The 18,232-nt window shown below is 44.1% G+C and overlaps 1 protein-coding gene and 1 long non-coding RNA gene across 3 annotated transcripts in view; one reads left to right on the top strand and one right to left on the bottom strand.

The window, feature by feature from the left end:
• LOC139539712 (neurocan core protein-like) overlaps positions 1-18,232 on the bottom strand; it is a 244,690-nt gene that overhangs the window by 17,608 nt on the left and 208,850 nt on the right. The window lies entirely within an intron of this gene.
• Positions 3,826-12,433, top strand: LOC139539713 (uncharacterized). The gene is made up of 2 exons (XR_011667985.1): positions 3,826-5,967; positions 7,276-12,433. It is a non-coding gene; the product is annotated as an uncharacterized lncRNA (long non-coding RNA).

The raw sequence follows: 18,232 nt of genomic DNA on the forward strand, positions 1-18,232 counted from the left end.
TGGAACAGCTGATGCTCTCATGCATGACTCAGTGTTGCTGGCCTCTAAGCGAGCATAGAAGTGATTTAGCTCATCTGGTAGGCTCGTGTCACTGGGCAGCGCCAGGCTGTGCTTCCCTTTGTAGTCTGTAATAGTTTGCAAGCCTTGCCACATCCGACGATCGTTGGAGCCGGTGTAGTATGATTCAATCTTAGTCCTGCATTGGCGCTTTGCCTGTTTGATGTTCGTCGGAGTGCATAGCAGGATTTCTTATAAGCTTCCGGGTTAGAGTCCCGCACCTTGAAGGCGGCAGCTCTAAACTTTAGCTCAGTGCGAATGTTGCCTGTAATCCATGGCTTCTGGTTGGGGTATGTACGTACAGTCACTGTGGGGACGACGTCCTCGATGCACTTATTGATAAAGCCAGTGACTGATGTGGTGTCCTCCTCAATACCATCGGAAGAATCCCGGGAACATATTCCAGTCTGTGCTAGCAAAACAGTCCTGTAGTTTAGCATCTGCTTCATCTGACCACTTTTTTATAGACCGAGTCACTGGTGCGTCCTGCTTAATTTTTTGCTTGTAAGCAGGAATCAGGAGCATAGAATTATGGTTAGATTTGACAAATGGAGGATAAGGGAGAGCTTTGTATGCATCTCCGTGTGTTAACCGTTACTCTCTCGGGGGAATTCCACTAACGGTCCGTATGTAGCCAAATGTAGCTGCTGCTCATTCCGTTTGCTCAAAAATTGATAAATGGTTAAAATAAGTAAGGCCTGCGTCCATAGAGACACATACCAGCTCTACTGGTAGTACTGCTACTGCCAGCAGTACCACACCTGCACCCGTCGATGACACAAGCTGTTCTGCTTCCGCGAGCAGATCCAATGCTAGCATCAGTAATTCTATATTTGTTGTTAGCCCAGCTAGCATGGACACTGACAGTTGTGAATCTGATGCAGCCGAAGAGCTACTGCCCCCTTACCCGGGAAAGCACCGAACAACATGGACGTTGGACCATCGAAGAGGTGCAAATATGATGAGAACTACATTGATTTGGGATTCACTTATATTGGGAGTAGTGCCTTTCCTCAGCCACAGTGTGTTATATGTGGAAAAGTACTATCTCACAACTCAATGAAACCTTCACCCTTGCGCAGACATTTAGAAAACAAAACATGCCAATTTGAAAAATAAGCTACAGTCGGCCAAAAAAACTATATAGACAATGTCTTCATCAAACAACACTGTTTCACGACGCATCAGTGACATGGCAGGAGATGTTGTGAAACAATTACTGCTTCGCATACAAGCCTGTGAATTCTATGCATTACAGCTGGATGAGTCAACAGACGTGGCGGGCCTGGCACGGCTCCTGGTATATGTCCGTTACGTTTATGGGGGGTCAATTAAGGAAGACATCCTGTTCTGCAAACCACTGGAAACCAAGACAACAGGAGAGGATATTTTTAAAGTACAGGACAGCTTAGTGACATCAAATGGACTTTGGTGGTCAAGATGTGTTGGTATCTGTACTGATGGCGCAAAAGCCATGACAAGGAGACATAGTGGAGTGGTAACACGCGTGCAAGCAGTTGCTCCCGACACCACTTGGGTACACTGCAGCATCCACCAAAAGGCTCTTGCTGCCAGGGGAATGCCTGACAGCTTGAAAGACGTTTTGGACACTACATTGAAAATGGTTAATCTTTGTTAAAGCAAGGCCCCTGAACTCTCGTGTATTTTCTGCACTATGCAATGATATGGGCAGTGACCATGTAACGCTTTTACAACATACAGAAGTGCACTGGTTATCAAGGAGCAAGGTATTGACACGTGTTTTTAAATTGAGAAACGAGCTCAAAGTTTTCTTAACTGACCATAATTTTCACGTGTCTGACTGCTTGCATGATAACGAGTTTCTTACACGACTGGCGTATCTGGGTGATGTGTTTTATTCGCCTGAATGATCTGAATCTAGGATTACAGGGACTCTCCGCAATTATATTCAATGTTCGAGACAAAATTGAGGCTATGATTAAGAAGTTGGAGCTCTTCTCTGTCTGCATTAACAAGGACAACACACAGGTCTTTCCATCATTGTATGATTTTTTGTGTGCAAATGAACTCAAGCTTACGGACAATGTCAAATGTGATATAGCGAAGCACCTTAGTGAGTTGGGTGCGCAATTACACAGGTACTTTCCCGAAACGGATGACACAAACAACTGGATTTGTTATCCCTTTCATGCCCTGCCTCCAGTCCACTTACCAAGAGAGCCTCATCGAAATTGCAACAAGCGGTTCTGTGAAAATTGTATTTAATCAGAAGCCACTGCCATATTTCTGTATTGGGCTGCGCTCAGAGTATCCTGCCTTGGCAAATCGCATTGTTAAGACACTGATGCCCTTTGCAACCACGTACATATGTGAGAGTGGATTCTCGGCCCTCACTAGCATGAAAACTAAACACAGGCACACACTATGTGTGGAAAAGGATTTAAGACTGAGACTCTCTCCAAAACAACCCAACATTGCAGAGTTATGTGAATTCTTTCAAGCACACCATTCTCATTAACTTCTTATGGCTGCAGGGGCAGTACTGAGTAGCTTGGATGAAATGTGCACAGAGGTGCCCATATTAAACGGCCTGCTCCTCAGTCCCAGTTGCTAATATATGCATATTATTATTCATATTGGATAGAAAACACGCTGAAGTTTCTAAAACTGTTTGAATTATGTCTGTGAGTATAACAGAACTCATATGGCAGGCAAAAACCTGAGAAGTTCCACTTCCTGTTGGAATTTTTTCGGAGGTGGCAGATTTTCAACCAAGCTCTCAATGAACTTACAGCGAGATATGGATGAGTTTTCACTTCCTACGGCTTCCACTAGATGTCAACAGTCAACAGAACTTTGTCTGATGACTCTAATGTGAAGGGGGGCCGAAGGAGACAGGAATGAGTAATCACTTCCATGAGCTGATCACGCATTCACCATGCGCCTTCACATGAGGAGGACGTCCGTTCCACCGCTCTTCTGAAGTCAATCTAATTCTCCAGTTGGAACGTTATTCAAGCTGTATGTTAACAACATTCTAAAGATTGATTCAGTACATCGTTTGACATGTTTCTACTGACTGTTACGGAACTTTTGGACATTTCGTCACGTTATAGTGGAGGCGCTTTGTGACTTTGGAATTGTTTACCAAAGGCGCTAACCAAAGTAGTTAATTGGACATAAATAACAGACATTATCGAACAAATCAAGCATTTATTGTGGACCTGGGATTCCTAGGACTGCATTCTGATGAAGTTCATCAATGGTAAGGAAACATTTATCATGTATTTTCTGGTTTCTGTTGACCCCAACATGGCGGCTAGTTTGGCTATTGTTCTGAGCTCCGTCTCAGATTATTGCATGATTTGCTTTTTCCGTTAAGTTTTTTTGAAATCTGACACAGCGGTTGCATTAACCTGTGGTGGGTTGGCGCCCCCCCTCTATCCCTCTAATGGTGTGGGGGCTGTGCTTTGGCAAAGTGGGTGGGGTTATATCCTGCCTGTTTGGCCCTGTCCGGGGGTATCATCGGATGGGGCCACAGTGTCTCCTGACCCCTCCTGTCTCAGCCTCCAGTATTTATGCTGCAGTAGTTTATGTGTCGGGGGGCTAGGGTCAGTCTGTTATATCTGGAGTACTTCTCCTGTCTTATCCGGTGTCCTGTGTGAATTTAAGCATGCTCTCTCTAATTCTCTCTTTCTCTCTTTCTTTCTCTCTCTCGGAGGACCTGAGCCCTGCCTCAGGACTACCTGGCATGATGACTCCTTGCTGTCCTCAGTCCACCTGGCCGTGCTGCTGCTCCAGTTTCAACTGTTCTGCCTGCGGCTATGGAACTGTTATAGGATTTTTATGAATAATGACTAAATGATGTATACATGTAACGTAGAACTATAACTAACATAATTATATCCTGTCTGATGAAGAATGTTTGTCCATAAGAAAGAGGGACTGTTAGCAGGCAAGGAACTGTGGCAGACAACTTGTGACCACTGTGAAACTGATAACAGGGAAGGAAGTCTCCCCACCCAGGGAGGGGAGAAACCTTGGGCTTGCAGTAGATTGTGTAACATGTTGCAGGATGTGATAAGCAATGTATGCACAGGAGAAGACTTGTAAACTATATTGTCATTGTCTGAGAGGAGGAGGGACATTTATGATGAAATGAGAGGTATATAAACCAATGTACATGTAATGATTGGCAGAGCTCTCTAAATAAACATTCATGACTTTGTAGCTGGGCCTCCGTCTGATTCATTCCAACCAGTTTCCTACAAATTCTGTGTTTCAGGCTGAGTAATCAATTCAATTGGGTTTATGAACACTGAGAACATAATTCTCGTGACAATTGGTCCTTCGAGACGGATCTCAATACCTGCCTCTGTCGTCCCAAGGAACTGCTGAAAACCGTGCACGGGCGGATCTAAGATCCGTAAGACAAAGACCTGACCTCTGAGTTGAGGGTTTATTTCAGGCCAGTGGCGAACTGGTACACGACAGAGGTGGTGACGAGATCCAACCTACATTGCTTTTCCCAGTCTTCAAGAGAAGGTCAGTAATCTTTATTTACGGATTTTGGGGAATTGACATTCAGACTGCATTTAGATAAATATTTATTATGATTCTTGTATGGTTTGGATATTGATCTTTGGAATTCTGTAGGCATTCTTACCTGGTGACCTATCTTTAGAATTTTGTGTAGAGAAAAGTTTTAAAGGGAATGAAGTATCTATACAATTGGAAGATAGGAATTGGGTGTAGAGCCACCTAGGAGAGAAGAAGTCCTCAGCAACTTAGGTCCGAAACGACTTAGGGTATCTGCAGTACCAGAGTAAACTAGCTAATATTCGAAACCTGATTCAGGGTATATTGGCGGTTCTGTGATCGAAACCTAATATAGCGGTGTGAGATACGAGATATTAACGTCAAAAGTTAATAGTTAATAGAACAAATAGGCCGTTAACTAGAGCTTACAACCCCTGGAAAATAGCTTATACTTGTAAACGGGTGAGATCTAATGTCCAATCGAAAGACACCTCTATAGATAAAGTTTCCAGAAAGAAGAAACACATATAGGACAGTACATACACATAGTGTGTGGAAAGAGACCAGAGTTTTAAGAAGAGATATACATAGACTGTGAGCATAATATAGACACACATACATAAGGAGTAGCGACATACACATTAATTGTGAGCCACCTAGAGATAAAGTATTACAAACAATGGGTAGTAAATCCTCAAAGGAGGTCCCTGAATTAACGGGAGATGAGCGCTATATGGAGCTAAAAGGTAAAAGAAACATTGATTTCGGTCCAAAATGGAGAAAGAAGTATGAATTTGATGGGCGTCTAGATGTACAAAAGCTAGAATCGCTTATAAAACAGATACATAAGGAATATGTAAGTAGCAAGCAGGAGGAGGAAAGGATAGGGCTGGCTGCCCTAGGGAAAGTCAGGAAAGATTTAACCGAACTAGGACAGGATTTAACAAACTTATTGAGAAAAGTGGATAGACACAGTCAAAAGAAAGGGGTAGATAGTCAAGGGAAACAGCAGGTCGAGGGTTAAATACCGGGCTGTCTGAATCCCGGAAAAGAAGGCAAGAGGACATACAGAGAAAACGAGAGAGAGAGAGAGTAAGGAGAATCCTCGCTGGGGAAAAAGCTTGGACCTTTAAATTAGGGCTATTTTCTGGGAATTGTCTCGGTGCCGGAGTTTGCGACTACAGACAATTATAATAATAGGGTTGTTGGTGGGGAGGCTCCGTCATTCCAATAGTGATGGTGGTCGAGGTGTGGAACTCTTGCCTACAACGCGAGAGACTCGGGTTCGTATCTCAGCCTATGCACCGATAGACTAAAAGTCATTCTGGTTGTAATTCAAATACTGATAAGTTTTGCCGGGAGAGATACGGTTAGTTAGTGTTTGTTTAGGTCAGGGGTGTCAAACTCATTTCGCATCGTGGGCCACATACGGCCTAGGGAGATGTCAAGTGGGCCGGACCATTAAAATTATACCATACTCTGCTATAAATAACCAAAATATCATGTCTTTCCTTTGTTTTGGTGTAAAGAAGCACAAGAACATTAGGAAAATATTGAAATTTAATGAACTATCCTTTTACAAAACATTTAATGAAACACCTCATATTTCCTTAGACAAATGTGCAATTTACTTTTATCATTCACAAATATGCATTGCAACTGATCCCACTGATTGTACAAAGGCACAAAACTTTAATTGGTACTGAAAAATATAGTAATGCACTTTAAGATTAAATGAGACTTTTAAAGAAAGGAATTTTTAAACCACTTACACATACGCATATAAAATCTAAATGTAATCCCTGCGTACACCTTACAAACTAAGGAGAGTGATTTTTAATGTGTAATGAAGAAAGTGTTCGCTCTCGTCAATTGCCACGGAAAATGCAATAAATGACTTGACTCTCTGTTTCAATTGACTGTCTAAATCTGCCGATAGTTCCGAAATCCTCTCTGCTATAGTATTCCTCGTCAGGCTAATATTGGCAAAAGCTTGTCGCTTCTCGGCACATACAAGTTCAGCCGCCTTCATCATGCATCGTTTAACAAAGTCACCGTCGGAATACGGCTTCGATGCTAATGCTATTTCGCTAGCAATTAGGTAGCTGGCTTTTACCGCTGCTTCACTGACTTCTCGGCTCTGGATGAAAGTTGACTGCTGTTTCCTCAGACCCGCCAGCAATTCGTTAATCTTATCTCTTCTCAGTTGTCCTTGCAAGCCGTCATATTTTTCGCTGTGATGAGTCTCGTAGTGGCGTCGAATATTATATTCCTTCAATACCGAAACTTGTTGCAAACACACCAAGCACGAAGGTTTTCCGTGCATCTCTGTAAATAAATAGGACGTGGTCCATTTTTCTTTGAAAATTCTACACTCCTTATCTACTTTTCTCCGTTTGGATAACGACATTTTGGCTAATGAGGTATTAAGGTATTAACAACGTCGTAACAAGCAGCAGATGGCGCATTGATACCGTCTGCTGTTTTCAGTCTGTCTCAGTGATGCAGCTTGTCTTCTACTCTGATGGAAAGAGTGCGCCCCTTAGCGGATAATCCATGAATTGCAGCGAATTAAAAATATTAATTCCATGTCTTTTATGCATTTTTTCCACTTTCAAATTATCCTGCGGGCCTGATCGAACCTCCTTGGGGGCCGGTTCCGGCCCGCGGGCCGTATGTTTGACACCCCTGGTTTAGGTTATAAACTGAATGTTTTAATAGCCTTTTTAGGTTAAATGGAAAGACTAATTAATTCTAAATAATAGCGAGTCGATTTCGATGGAATACGTTGTCTTGCCTAAATGGCCCGCTGGAATAACGTATTGGGAATGGAGTCGTATTTAAAATGCTGAATCATAGAAGAGACAGTTACCTAAATCTAATGAATTCTAAATAATAACGGAGAGACAATTACGATAGAGTTGTGGCCATCGAAATGGTTTTATTCTTATGGATTGACTGACATACGTTATAAATTTAGCGAAGTACATGGTACTTTAAAATTTTGGAGAAAATAAAGTTTTGTGAAAGTTTGGATTTACTCTTACGATAGAATTAAAGCAGTAACCAGTTTGAGTAGGGGGTATATTTTTGCCTAGTGGCAGGAATAAGTGAGTTGGTTGCAGTGTTGCCTACTAATTTTCAGGGTAAATTGCTGGAGGCAGGTTGATTTATTGCTAAATGACGTTGTGATATCATTGCGTGATAACGTAAAACTGCGTCATTACGTAAAATACACAATAGCATTACTGAAATTGATTTGACAGTTGTTCAGGTACAGATTCCCATTCTTTTCTGTACTTCTGGCAGTACAATTTTGATTGAGAGATGTTGATTGATGTTGTAAGTTCTGTTCAAGATCAAACATTTGTGACCAACTATATTCCTTGGGTTTGGGTTGTCGAACCCGTACTACTGCTGCTGACTGCCAACAATGATTTGCAATTCGCTGAAATTGCTGCTGCCTGGGCACGGGCTGAGCGCCTGCTGCTGACGTCACTCACAATGCACTTTTGCAGCCAGGCAATGATGTTGTGACTGAGGGTGTGACAGAGAAAATTGTTTGTGTCATTCAGAGGGAAAAATGCGTGCATTATAGCTTTGAGTCACTTTTCAAAAGTTGCTAAAAGTTCCAAATACAATTTTAAAAAGTAGCTACATTTGTCGGGGTAGTCGGAAAACATGCTAAATCTAGGAACAAAATGGCTAGGTGGGCATCACTGATTGGTTGTGGCGCACTGGGCTATATTTGGCTGTAAGCGATTCAGGTCTGGGAAAAGGAATGCTTCATTTTCTTTCTTTGGAAATGTTTTCCGGGGCTGTTGTCTTGAAGGGAGCGAGTGAGACAGAGGCATGTTTCTACCAAAATTGCAAAGGCCTGGATATGTTTGTTTTTAGCCTTTGGGTTTGAGGAGATTTCCATTTTCCTAGAGACACGATATCTTAAAGGGGTACACACATGTGGAGTCTTAATTAAACACGTGAATTATTTTGATAAGGGAATGTTCTGGGAATCTGGGATACAACATGTAGAAAATGTTGGAGGGGTTTTCTTTAATTTGTATAATATAAATTGAGTAACACGACTGTAAAAGGGTGGTATGACTCTTGACCTCTATCATGGCTTTCCCTTGTGGTCTGATCAGCCTCATGGGAGGGCCATTTGGATAATGAATTTGAGGTCATTTGTGATACTGATTTTAAGGTAAATTGAGTAATTGATAATTATGAATGAGTTTATAGTTCTTTGACATAGTTGTAATTTGAACCAATGAGAAGAAAGAAAAGGCATAGCCTTGGATTAATGGTGAACTTAGGTTAAGTATTTAGAACCTAATCCAGACCAACAGGACAGGGATATATGACATCTGTGGTGATTCAGAATTATAGAGAACATCGAGATAACCTTAATCAACCTATGTAATTCCTTTAGAGATGGCCACCATAGACAGGTAATTATTCCAAAATCTATGAGTTCAGACAGTGAGACACTGACTATTATGAAAAAGAGCGACAGACAGATAGGAGAAAGGGCAGACGGAGGAGTCCTCCCCGCACTGCTGAGACCTTGAAGGTTTGGGAGCAGAGAGGAGAAGGTGGGGAAGGGGGGCCAGGAAATCAGCAAGATAGGAGTGACACAGAATGGGTCACGGTTACTGAGTGGAGACAAAAGGGGAATGAAAGCTTAGTTGGTTTCTGGAAATAAGGGGTTAAACATGGAAACATTGCCCAGAAATTATTCGGCACAACAGGCCAAAATAGTGGCATTGACTAGTGCCTGTGAAATAAGAAAGGAGAGAAAGGTTACTGGTTACAAAGCAGCACACATAACTCTTAAAGTAGATAAGACACTTGACAGAGAATTGTTTAGATTTGATACAAGGGCGGAGCCATGTATCACAGGGGGGATGGGATAGGACACTTTGTGGCCTATTGGATAATAATAATTAAAAACTTTTTTTTTTATAGCGTTCCCAACTTACTTGGCGGACACGATTATGGTAAATTAAATATTGGGTCAAGATATTATCCCTAGAGGTGGTTTACTAGGATCTAGTTCTTTAAATAATGGATGACATTCTAGCTAATCAGACAGAACACACGAGAAGACTGTTTGTTAACCAAACCTGTATGTCCAAGATTTTATGCTTTACAGGTGAATTACAGGAGAAGGTGATTCACTTAATCCAGTCCCTGAGGAGAATAGACGGAAAGCAGCCCCGTTGGGAGGGGCCATACCAAGTACTCCTGGTGAAAGCCTTCGCGGTGAGAATAGCTGAAAGAGCTACCTGGGTTCATATCACACATTGCAAGAGGGTAAGACACACTGACACTGTCGAACAATCACAGAGTTAGGAGAAGAACCGAAACCAATAGGGTTCGGGGGTTTCCTCTCTAACGAAGATTCCCTGACCCCGCCCTATCCTCCCTGTGTGCATTCATAGAAGTGAAAGTGTGGGCTGGCCTCTAGCTGAGGATATGTTCTCCGGGAAAGGGTGGGGCTTTACAGGAGTGCTGATTGGTCTGAGCTGTCTTATTGTGGGAGCAATATTCCTAAATACACCATGACCCATCCCGAGAATGCAGATGGTGGTAACTTGACCCATAGCTTAGACGATGAGGATTTTGCATTAACCAAGCATAAGAGTTCACTTGATCTGGATAAACAGGAAGTGAGAGTGGAGATTGGGAAGGATGTCTCAGTGGAGTTCTATGTAGACCAAATGGGGTCTCTGACTCCTTGGCAGTCTAGGACTATGAGTCATTATGGAATATATCTGTGCAGGTCCCCGTGTAGTTCATGGACACAGGTCCTAGCTCACATAGAGAGAGAGGGCTATATGAATCCATATGGAAGGAGGTGGAGTATAAGTGAAGGTGAGGAGTTTTTGACTGCAATCCGGAGCGAGAGAAGTATTGCATAAAGGTACGAATTACCGTTAAAAACGTAAAGAAGGAGGATCTAGGGTTATGATATGTTGGTTTTGACCAAGTTTCGGTTGACACCCTAGTGCCATTCCGGGTAGAAGAAGTGAGGGCAGGTGATAGCTCTATAGTCAGCCAGAATACAAGCAGAGCCCCTGACAAAACAGATACTGACAGCAGAGTCGTCCAGAGCCAAGGGCCGGTGCGGATAGTGCAGACGAAAGATCTTAAGGAAGTGATTGAGGTGGAAATGGGTTATGGGGATTCTAACCTATGGGTAGAATGGTTTCAGTATACAGCCAGATCAGTAGCGAAATAAGAATGTTATGCCTGCGCCACAGCAAAACCTCATTGGACAACCATTCCCTTTACATTTGATGGAATTGATGCACCCAGGGGAGTGGCCTGTATGGTAAAGCTGTTCATGAGGGCAGGGAAGCCGGACAATGACAGTTGCATTGATCTGCATGATCTGTATTCCCATGTGCCCATTACATCCAGATTTCCCCCTTTCACAGTTACAGGAGGACATTATTATTGCATGGCTCGATACATAACACACGGATGGGACGTAGGGGAAGTAAGAACATAGAACAGCCATAGGACAGAGAATGTTACAACCGACAAGACAATGAGGGACCTGACTGGCAGATGAAAAGGCCTAGAGTGTGGAGGTATGAAGCTGTGGCCTAACCTGTCCACCAATTGGACCGGTAGTTGTGCACTAGTGCAGTTAGGCATGCCCTTCACCCTTACCTAGAGCCAGGTAGAAGAAGGAGTGCTCCGTCAGGATCTTTGGACAATAGAGTTTACATTGATAGCATTGGAGTTCCAAGGGGGTTACCTGATGAGTTCTGGATTGGAACCAAGCATCTTCTGGTGATAACAGCTGCAACTAGGTTGATGGGATGTCAGAATAGAATAGCCTTGGCTGGCTGAAAAGGGTGGGGGGTGTATGAGGTTTTCATCCCTGATAACACAGCTCCAGACGGATCAGTGACCAAGGCCCTGGCAGAGAACTCTGGGGTAGATAATGCTCTATCAAATTGGTTTGATAGTGTGTTTGGGAAATGGAAAAATGTCACGATCACTGTGTAGTGGGCAACCTTCACCTGTGTGATTGTGTTAGTTTTGTGCGGATGTTGTGTGAAAGGTTCTCATTTCCAGGACTCTGGAGAAATCGATGATGCAACAGATGGTGAGATATGGACCGATTCCGAGCTCTGACCAGTGGAATGATGAATACATGACCCCAGATCTAGTAGATGGACCCGGCTCCTTCACTTATGAGGAGCCTATGTTAAACCTTATTAAGGTTTAGGTTTCCTCTTGTGTTGTGGTTTAGACTGTTTTTTGATGAAGATTATAACGAAAATCCTGATAAGAAGAGTTATGATTCTGATGTAGGCCTAGAACAGTCATTGTAAATACATATATTGGTTTTTGTGTGGTTGATTTTTTGGGTATAATTGATATTTCAAATAAAAATAGATGTGGGATTGTGTGTATAATATTTAGTCATAGGGTGGATTGTTATGGGATTTTTATGAATAATGACTAAATGATGTATACATTTAACGTAGAACTATAACTAACATAATTATATCCTGTCTGATGAAGAATGTTTGTCCATAAGAAAGAGGGACTGTTAGCAGGCAAGGAACTGTGGCAGACAACTTGTGACCACTGTGAAACTGATAACAGGGAAGGAAGTCTCCCCACCCAGGGAGGGGAGAAACCTTGGGCTTGTAGTATATTGTGTAACATGTTGCAGGATGTGATAAGCAATGTATGCATAGGAGAAGACTTGTAAACTATATTGTCATTGTCTAAGAGGAGGAGGGACATTTATGACGAAATGAGAGGTATATAAACCAATGTACATGTAATGATTGGCAGAGCTCTCTAAATAAACATTCATGACTTTGTAGCTGGGCCTCCGTCTGATTCATTCCAACCAGTTTCCTACAAATTCTGTGTTTCAGGCTGAGTAATCAATTCAATTGGGTTTATGAACACTGAGAACATAATTCTCGTGACAGGAACCCTGACCTGTTCACCGGACGTGCTACCTTTCCCAGACCTCCTGTTTTCAACTCTCTAGAGACAGCAGGAGCGGTAGAGATACTCTTAATGATCGGCTATGAAAAGCCAACAGACATTTACTCCTGAGGTGCTGACTTGTTGCACCCTCGACAACTACTGTAATTATTATTATTTGACCATGCTGGTCATTTATGAACATTTGAACATCTTGGCCATGTTCTGTTATAATCTCCAGCCGGCACATCGAGAAGAGGACTGGCCACCCCCCATAGCCTGGTTCCTCTCTAGGTTTCTTCCTAGGTTTCGGCCTTTCTAGGGAGTTTTTCCTAGCCACCGTGCTTCTACACCTGCATTGCTTGCTGTTTGGGGTTTTAGGCTGGGTTTCTGTACAGCACTTTGAGATATCAGCTGATGTAAGAAGGGCTATATAAATACATTTGATTTGATTTGGTGAGTTATTCACAATTTTTGAAGAACAAATAAGGTTTTATATGTAAGATGTTTAAATAAAGAGCAACATTATATATTATTATTATATTATTATTTGTGCCCTGGTCCTATAAGAGCTCTTTGTCACTTCCCACGAGCCGGGTTGTGACAAAAACTCACACTCATTCTTATGTTAAATAAATGTATCGTATAGTGTGTGTGTGGCAGGCTTACAAAACATTTGAGAGTGCGCTGACTCTGGTGCTAGATGCGGTACGCAGCTGGAGGTTGAATGTTTGAAGGGGTACGGGACTATAAAAAGTTTGGGAACCACTGGTCTACAGAAACACACACATGAACAGTATACACATGAATGCACACCCATGCATGCTCCTATATTTCTGGAACACGCAATCATGTGCATCGAAGCACAAACACACACACTTCACACTGTTGTACTGTTTCTCACATACCATCTCTTCCCAGTGCTCTACTCACAGTACTACATAGAGCCATGGCTACATGGAACTCTATTCCACATCAGGTAACTGATGTAAGAATTAGAATCAGAATTTAAAAACTGTTAAAAACACACCTTATGGAACAGAGGAGACTGTGAAGAGACACACACAGACACGCTTACATATACACATGATAAGACACGCACTCTACACACACCTACACATGAATTCTGTATTGTAGATATGTGGTAGTAGAGTAGTGGCCTGAGGGTGCACACTTAATGTGTTATGAAATGTTAAAGTTTCTGGACCCCAGGAAGAATAGCTGCTGCGTTGGCAACAGTTAATGGAGATCCTTAATACATACAAATACTCTCCCTACTCCAGCAATATGACTCTCCATTATCCCTCCCTCCACTGTGACGTCCGTCCAGGCCTAATCCTAGTTCGGCTGTGGGCTGGGATGGGAGCAGTATGAGGAAGCAGCTAAGTCTTGTGAAAGGCAAATGACAACAAATGACAACAATCCCCAGAAATATCTTCCAGTGGAGACACTCTCCAGGCTGATTAAGCCATGTCACAGCCCTGTCACAGCCATGTCACAGCCCTGTCAGCACGGAGCCTCTTCCTCCCTCCATCCCTGTCACAGCCCTGTCAGCACGGAGCCTCTTCCTCCCTCCATCCCTGTCACAGCCCTGTCAGCACGGAGCCTCTTCCTCCCTCCATCCCTGTCACAGCCCTGTCAGCACTGAGCCTCTTCCTCCCTCCATCCCTGTCACAGCCCTGTCAGCACTGAGCCTCTTCCTCCCTCCATCCCTGTCACAGCCCTGTCAGCACTGAGCCTCTTCCTCCCTCCATCCCTGTCACAGCCCTGTCAGCACTGAGCCTCTTCCTCCCTCCATCCCTGTCACAGCCCTGTCAGCACTGAGCCTCTTCCTCCCTCCATCCCTGTCACAGCCCTGTCAGCACTGAGCCTCTTCCTCCCTCCATCCCTGTCACAGCCCTGTCAGCACGGAGCCTCTTCCTCCCTCCATCCCTGTCACAGCCCTGTCAGCACTGAGCCTCTTCCTCCCTCCATCCCTGTCACAGCCCTGTCAGCACTGAGCCTCTTCCTCCCTCCATCCCTGTCACAGCCCTGTCAGCACTGAGCCTCTTCCTCCCTCCATCCCTGTCACAGCCCTGTCAGCACTGAGCCTCTTCCTCCCTCCATCCCTGTCACAGCCCTGTCAGCACTGAGCCTCTTCCTCCCTCCATCCCTGTCACAGCCCTGTCAGCACTGAGCCTCTTCCTCCCTCCATCCCTGTCACAGCCCTGTCAGCACTGAGCCTCTTCCTCCCTCCATCCCTGTCACAGCCCTGTCAGCACTGAGCCTCTTCCTCCCTCCATCCTTCCATCTCATTTCTCCATCTATCCCTCTGTCTTTGTGGGGGTTTACTACATGCTGCACCTGTCCTCAGTGTCTACAGAGGGGGTGTGTGGGAAACAAAGAGAGTGGGAGTGTGTGTATGGGAAACAAAGAGAGTGAGAGTGTGTGTATGTGTGTGTGGGAAACAAAGAGAGTGGGAGTGTGTGTGCATCTGTGTTTGGGGATGGGGGTTCAGTGTTTGTGTGTCAACCCAGCCAAGCCCCCTTTCCCGCTACCCCCCTTCCCCTCCAACCCCTGCAGAGTGGGGATCAAAGAGAGATGGCCTCAGCCTTTCCTCCAACAAATCTAAAGTGACACCAGTAAATTGGGCCGTATGGGGCCCTGCTTAGCATGCAGACACTTACAGGCTGGCCTGAGAAGAGCTCAGAGGAGAGGGACCGAGGAGTGAGTGAGTGAGTGAGTGAGTGAGTGAGTGAGTGAGTGAGTGAGTGAGTGAGTGAGTGAGTGAGTGAGTGAGTGAGTGAGTGAGTGAGTGAGTGAGTGAGTGAGTGAGTGAGTGAGTGAGTGAGTGTGTGTGTGTGTGTGTGTGTGTGTGTGTGTGTGTGTGTGTGTGTGTGTGTGTGTGTGTGTGTGTGTGTGTGTGTGTGTCTCTGTGTGTGTGTCTCTGTATGTGTGTCTCTGTGTGTGTGTCTCTGTGTGTGTGTCTCTGTGTGTGTGTCTCTGTGTGTGTGTCTCTGTGTGTGTGTCTGTGTGTGTGTGTGTGTGTGTGTGTGTGTGTCTGTGTGTGTCTCTGGGTGTGTTTGTAAGTGGTTGAGTGCTAGCTGAAGAGAGGCTGTCCAGTCCACTTATATTACTCAGAGCGGCTACATACGATGCGATAGCTAGTAAGGGACTGTTCTCCACAATGCGGTGCCATGTTAATAGAGTCCTCAGACACCTCTCTACCTGCCCGGAGGAAGGCTTGAAGTGGACCGCTCCGGAGCAGAGCTGTCCATGGTTCTGAAAACACTCCATCTCCAGCAGAATGCATTAGCCCCGCTCACTATCACTATTAACAACCTCCCAATGGCCGGCGCTCAAAGCAATCTAGTCTCCATTAGCTCCCAGTATGGGGAACAACATGTAGCAAACTGCTCAGCTGCACCCCCTCATAATAAGAAGCAATACTTAACATGTAGTGAGAGGGTAACTACAGTAGAACCTCCCGCCTCACAAACACAGGACATTTGTACACAGAATATAGGAATGCATGTTGAACGAATGGCGAATTGCCATAGCACCGAACAAATTGCTGAACGCACGCAGGCTCACAAGCAGGCTCACAAGCAGGCTCACAAGCAGGCACACGCACCAATGCACGTGCAAACGCACTCACGCACACACACTTTGCTATGCGCTGCGCTGTGGAGGCCTGTGTAATTAGGTGAGTGAACACATCTGCATGGCTGCAGACACTAATCTCCCATTCTGCTCCCAGCAGGCTCCAAGATAACACACTCACTCACTGGGCTATGGTGTGTGTGTGTGTGTGTGTGTGTGTGTGTGTGTGTGTGTGTGTGTGTGTGTGTGTGTGTGTGTGTGTGTGTGTGTGTGTGTGTGTGTGTGTGTGTGTGTGTGTGTGTGTGTGTGTGTGTGTGTGTGTGTGTGTGTGGGTGTGTGTGTGTGGATAAGGGGGAGGCCAAACTTTCACTTATATGATGAATTAGACAGAGCAAAGATGAGAGATAATGTTAAAATCACTCGGTCTGCTGTTTTAAAGTATCATCCAGACTTCACGGAGAGAGTAGGCAGCTGACTCTCTGTTCTCTCCACAACTCACTACAGCCCACACACACAGTCTCTGCTGCCTAGGTGGGTTTAATCATCATATAATACTCTGATGTTCCAATAAATTGCACTGAACAGTCAGCCAGATCGCTCAAGATTGACTTCGAAATTGGACGTCTGTCCATGTCCTGAGTACGTCGGGATATGCCTTCAACCGGCCAGTAGGGGCAACAGTGAGTGCTATTAGCATCAAGTAGGCTTGGGTTTTTCTTATCTAGGGCGTTGTGGATGTACATAATTCCATGACTCCGGGTCTGAAGGCTGCGAGTTCCATCTCAGTTTGAAGACACTTGTTTTGTATTAATTGTTTTGTTTTATTGTTTTGTTTTAAACCTTGACCCTTAACTTAACCATTTGGAATGAATGCCTAAACGTAATGTTTTAACCCAATCCAAAACCTTAACCCTTAACCTTAATTTAGACATTTTATGTATGGAGGAACTTCCAAATTTGACATTTGGAGAAAAGTGCAAAAATGTCTAATTCTGCAGGGAGACTTTGCGAGCTTGTTGTGAACACTATGTGTTGTTTACTCATTTCTGTCAAGTGGGTGGAGATTAGAATGTTCTGGTGTGTTATTGCTAGTCCTGCAGGGCTATGTCTGCTGTCTGTTTAGATCACACCCCAATCATCCCTAGATTCCCCTTTCTACCCTAATACCTTCCCTAACAGTTTGGCTGCTCCGTGGATGGTCTTTGTATGAATGTCCAACTTGGATTGCATTGGCGTAGACTGTGTTGTTATCCACAGAAATGGGGAGACTGGGGGCTACACACAGACACAGACACACAGACACAGACACAGACACAGACACACAGACACACAGACACACACACACACACACACACACACACACACACACACACACACACACACACACACACACACACACACACACACACACACACACACACACACACACACACACACACACACACACACACACGCACTGTGTGTTCAAAAGTTTGGGGTCACTTAGAAATGTCCTTGTTTTTGAAAGAAAAGCACATTTTGTTCATAAATACAGTGTAAACATTGTTCATGTTGAAAATGACTATTGTAGCTGGAAACGGCAGATTTGTTATGGAATATCTACATACTGTAGGCGTACAGAGGCCCATTATCAGCAATCATCACTCCTGTGTTCCAATGGCACGTTGTGTTAGCTAATTCAAGTTTATAATTTTAAAAAGCAAATTGACCATAAAAAAAACCTTTGCAATTATGTTAGCACAGCTGAAAACTGTTGTCCTGATTAAAGAAGCAATAAAACTGGCCTTCTTTCGACTATTTGAGTATCTGGAGCATCAGGATTTGTGGGTTCGATTACAGGCTCAAAATGGCCAGAAACAAAGAACTTTCTTCTGAAACTCGTCAGTATATTCTTGTTCTGAGAAATGAAGGCTATTCCATGCAAGAAATTGCCAAGAAACTGAAGATCACGTACAGCGCTGTGTACTACTCCCTTCACAGAACAGCGCAAACTGTCTCTAACCAGAATAGAAAGAGGAGTGGGAGGCCCAGGTGCACAACTGAGCAAGAGAACAAGTACATTAGAGTATCTAGTTTAAGAAACAGATGCCTCACAAGTCCTCAACTG

Source organism: Salvelinus alpinus, chromosome 15, assembly GCF_045679555.1.
Source record: "Salvelinus alpinus chromosome 15, SLU_Salpinus.1, whole genome shotgun sequence".
In the NCBI taxonomy this organism is placed as follows: Eukaryota; Metazoa; Chordata; class Actinopteri; order Salmoniformes; family Salmonidae; genus Salvelinus; species Salvelinus alpinus.